Source organism: Arachis stenosperma, chromosome 6 (assembly GCF_014773155.1).
Source record: "Arachis stenosperma cultivar V10309 chromosome 6, arast.V10309.gnm1.PFL2, whole genome shotgun sequence".
Classification (NCBI taxonomy): Eukaryota; Viridiplantae; Streptophyta; class Magnoliopsida; order Fabales; family Fabaceae; genus Arachis; species Arachis stenosperma.
In genome coordinates this window covers 66,785,794-66,789,724 of record NC_080382.1, presented here as the reverse complement: position 1 = coordinate 66,789,724, position 3,931 = coordinate 66,785,794, and the positions used below count along the sequence as shown (strand labels likewise).

The window sequence follows — 3,931 nt, the reverse complement described above, 5'->3', positions numbered from 1 at the left end:
AGTACTGTTTGGTGCATTTTGCATTCCAGACAGACTTTGAGAAATCAAATTGACTTGCTGAGTCAATATTTTGTTCTGAGCCAATATGGCATTCAGAGTATCAATCTCAAGAACTCCTTTCTTCTGATTAGTCCCATTGTTCACAGGATTCCTTTCAGAAGTGTACATGAATTGGTTATTTGCAACCATTTCAATTAGCTCTTGAGCTTCTGTAGGCGTCTTCTTCAGATGAAGAGATCCTCCAGCAGAGCTATCCAAAGACATCTTGGATAGTTCAGAGAGACCATCATAGAAAATACCTATGATGCTCCATTCAGAAAGCATGTCAGATGGACATTTTCTGATCAATTGTTTGTATCTTTCCCAAGCTTCATAGAGGGATTCTCCATCCTTCTGTCTGAAGGTTTGGACTTCCACTCTAAGCTTACTCAATTTTTGAGGTGGAAAGAACTTTGCCAAGAAGGCATTGACTAGCTTTTCCCATGAGTCCAGGCTTTCTTTAGGTTGTGAGTCCAACCATGTCCTAGCTCTGTCTCTTACAGCAAAAGGGAATAGCATAAGTCTGTAGACCTCAGGGTCAACCCCATTAGTCTTGACAGTGTCACAGATTTGCAAGAATTCAGCTAAGAACTGATGAGGATCTTCCAATGGAAGTCCATGGAACTTGCAATTCTGTTGCATTAGAGAAACTAATTGAGGCTTAAGCTCAAAGTTGTTTGCTCCAATGGCAGGGATAGAGATGCTTCTCCCATAGAAGTCGGGAGTAGGTGCAGTAAAGTCACCCAGCACCTTCCTTGCATTGTTTGCATTGTTGTTGTTTTCGGCTGCCATGGTTTCTTCTTCTTTGAAGATTTCTGTCAGGTCCTCCACAGAGAGTTGTGCCTTAGCTTCTCTTAGCTTTCGCTTCAAGGTCCTTTCATGTTCAGGGTCAGCTTCAACAAGAATGCCTTTGTCTTTGTTCCTGCTCATTTGAAAGAGAAGAGAACAAGAAAATATGGAATCCTCTATGTCACAGTATAGAGATTCCTTGAGGTGTCAGAGGAAAAGAAAAATAGAAGGAAGAGGTAGAAGAATTCGAACTTAATTAGATATAGTTCGAATTGTGCATTGAGAAGGAGTGGTACTCCATAAATAGAAGGATGTGGGAAGAGAGGAAGAAATTTTCGAAAATCAAGTGAAATATTTTGAAAACATTTTTGAAAAACTTTAATTGATTTTCGAAAATCAAGAGTGGGAAAGAAATCAAGTAATTTTTGAAAAAGATTTTGAAATTAGAAATTAAAAAGATATGATTAAAAACTGTTTTGAAAAAGATGTGATTAAAAAGATATGAAAAAAATTATGCTTTTTAAAGAGATATGATTGAAAAGATATGATTTGAAAACAATTTTAAAAAGATTTGATTTTAAAAATTAATGACTTGCCTAACAAGAAAATATATGATTCAAACATTAAACCTTTCTCAACAGAAAAGGCAACATATTTAAAATGTTCAATCAAATCATTAATTGTTAGTAAGTATCTTTGAAAAAGGAAAGAAATTGATTTTGAAAACATTTGATTGAAAAGATATGATTTGAAAAAGATTTGATTTTGAAAAACTTTGAAAACTTAAAAAAAAAATTGATTTTGAAAACAAAATCCTCACCCTTGTGCCATCCTGGCGTTAAACGCCCAGAATGGTGCACATTCTGGCGTTTAACGCCCAATGCACTACCTTTTTGGGTGTTAAACGCCCAACCAGGCACCCTGGCTGGCGTTTAAACGCCAGTCTGTCCTTCTTCACTGGGCGTTTTGAACGCCCAGCTTTTTCTGTGTAATTCCTCTGCTGCATGTTCTGAATCTTCAGTTCCCTGTACTATTGACTTGAAAATAGAACCAAGATCAAATAAACAATGCATGCAAGACACCAAACTTAAAATTAGACACTAGACTCAAACAAGAAACATAAAATATTTTTGGTTTTTATGATTTTGAAATTTTTTTGTGCTTTTTCGAAAATTATATGAAACTAGAAAATAAAAGTTTCAGAATTCTCAATTTGGATTCCAGGAATCATTGCAATGTTAGTCTAAGACTCTGGTCCAGGAATTAGACATGGCTTCACAGCCAGCCAAGCTTTCAAAGAAAGCTTCGGTCCAAAACACTAGACATGGCCAATGGCCAGCCAAGCCTTAGCAGATCATTGCTCCAATAGCAAGATTGATAGAAATCAACAAGCTCTTGTGATGATAAGTTGAAACCTCGGTCCAATAAGATTAGACATGGCTTCTCAGCCAGCCAGACTTCAACAGATCATCATGAAACACTAGAATTTATTCTTAAGAACTCTGAAGAAAAATACCTAATCTAAGCAACAAGATGAACCGTCAGTTGTCCATACTCAAAACAATCCCCGGCAACGGCGCCAAAAACTTGGTGCGTGAAATTGTGATCACTACACAACTAACCAGCAAGTGCACTGGGTCGTCCAAGTAATAAACCTTACGCGAGTAAGGGTCGATCCCACGGAGATTGTTGGTATGAAGCAAGCTATGGTCACCTTGTAGATCTTAGTCAGGCAGACTCAAATGGGTATAGATGATGAATAAAACATAAAGATAAAGATAGAGATACTTATGTATATCATTGGTGAGAGCTTCGGATAAGCGTATGAAGATGCTTTCCCTTCCGTCTCTCTACTTTCCTACTGTCTTCATCCAATCCTTCTTACTCCTTTCCATGGCAAGCTTATGCAAGGGTTTCACCGTTGTCAGTGGCTACCTCCCATCCTCTCATTGGAAATGTTCAACGCACCCTGTCACGGCACGGCTATCCATCTGTCGGTTCTCAATCAGGCCGGAATAGAATCCAGTGATTCTTTTGCGTCTGTCACTAACGCCCCGCCCACAGGAGTTTGAAGCACGTCACAGTCATTCAATCATTGAATCCTACTCAGAATACCACAGACAAGGTTAGACCTTCCGGATTCTCTTGAATGCCGCCATCAGTTCTTGCCTATACCACGAAGACTCTGATCTCACGGAATGGCTGGCTCGTTTGTCAGGCGAGCACTCGGTTGTCAGGCGATCAACCATGCATCGTGTATCAGGAATCCAAGAGATAAACATTAGAGCCTCGTTTGCTTGTAGAACAAGAGTGGTTGTCAGTCACTTTGTTCATGAGTGAGAATGATGATGAGCGTCACATAATCATCACATTCATCAAGTTCTTGGGTGCAAATGAATATCTTGGAATAAGAACAAGCGGAATTGAATAGAAGAACAATAGTAATTGCATTAATACTCGAGGTACAGCAGAGCTCCACACCTTAATCTATGGTGTGTAGAAACTCTACCGTTGAAAATACATAAGAACAAGGTCTAGGCATGGCCGTGAGACCAGCCTCCCAAAGAGGGTTTAATCATAAAAACATGATCAAAAGCTCCTAAGATTGAAAGATGAAAATACAATAGTAAAAGGTCCTACTTATAGGGAACTAGTAGCCTAAGGATTACAAAGATGAGTAAATGACATAAAAATCCACTTCCGGGCCCACTTGGTGTGTGCTTGGGCTGAGCAATGAAGCATTTTTCGTGTAGAGACTCTTCTTGGAGTTAAACGCCAGCTTTTATGCCAGTTTGGGCGTTTAACTCCCATTTAGGTGCCAGTTCCGGCGTTTAACGCTGGGAATTCTGAGGGTGACTTTGAACGCCGGTTTGGGCCATCAAATCTTGGGCAAAGTATGGACTATCATATATTTCTGGAAAGCCCAGGATGTCTACTTTCCGACACCGTTGAGAGCGCGCCAATTGGGCTTCTGTAGCTTCAGAAAATCCACTTCGAGTGTAGGGAGGTCAGAATCCAACAACATTTGCAGTCCTTTTCAGTCTCTGAATCAGATTTTTGCTCAGGTCCCTCAATTTCAGCCAGAAAATACCTGAAATCATAG

The 3,931-nt window shown here is 39.5% G+C and overlaps 1 non-coding gene across 1 annotated transcript; it reads left to right on the top strand.

Moving 5' to 3' along the window:
• The first annotated feature begins 322 nt into the window (after positions 1 to 322).
• LOC130937727 (small nucleolar RNA R71) lies at positions 323 to 426 on the top strand. The gene has a single exon (XR_009068930.1). It is a non-coding gene; the product is annotated as a small nucleolar RNA R71 (small nucleolar RNA).
• Positions 427 to 3,931: the final 3,505 nt, after the last annotated feature.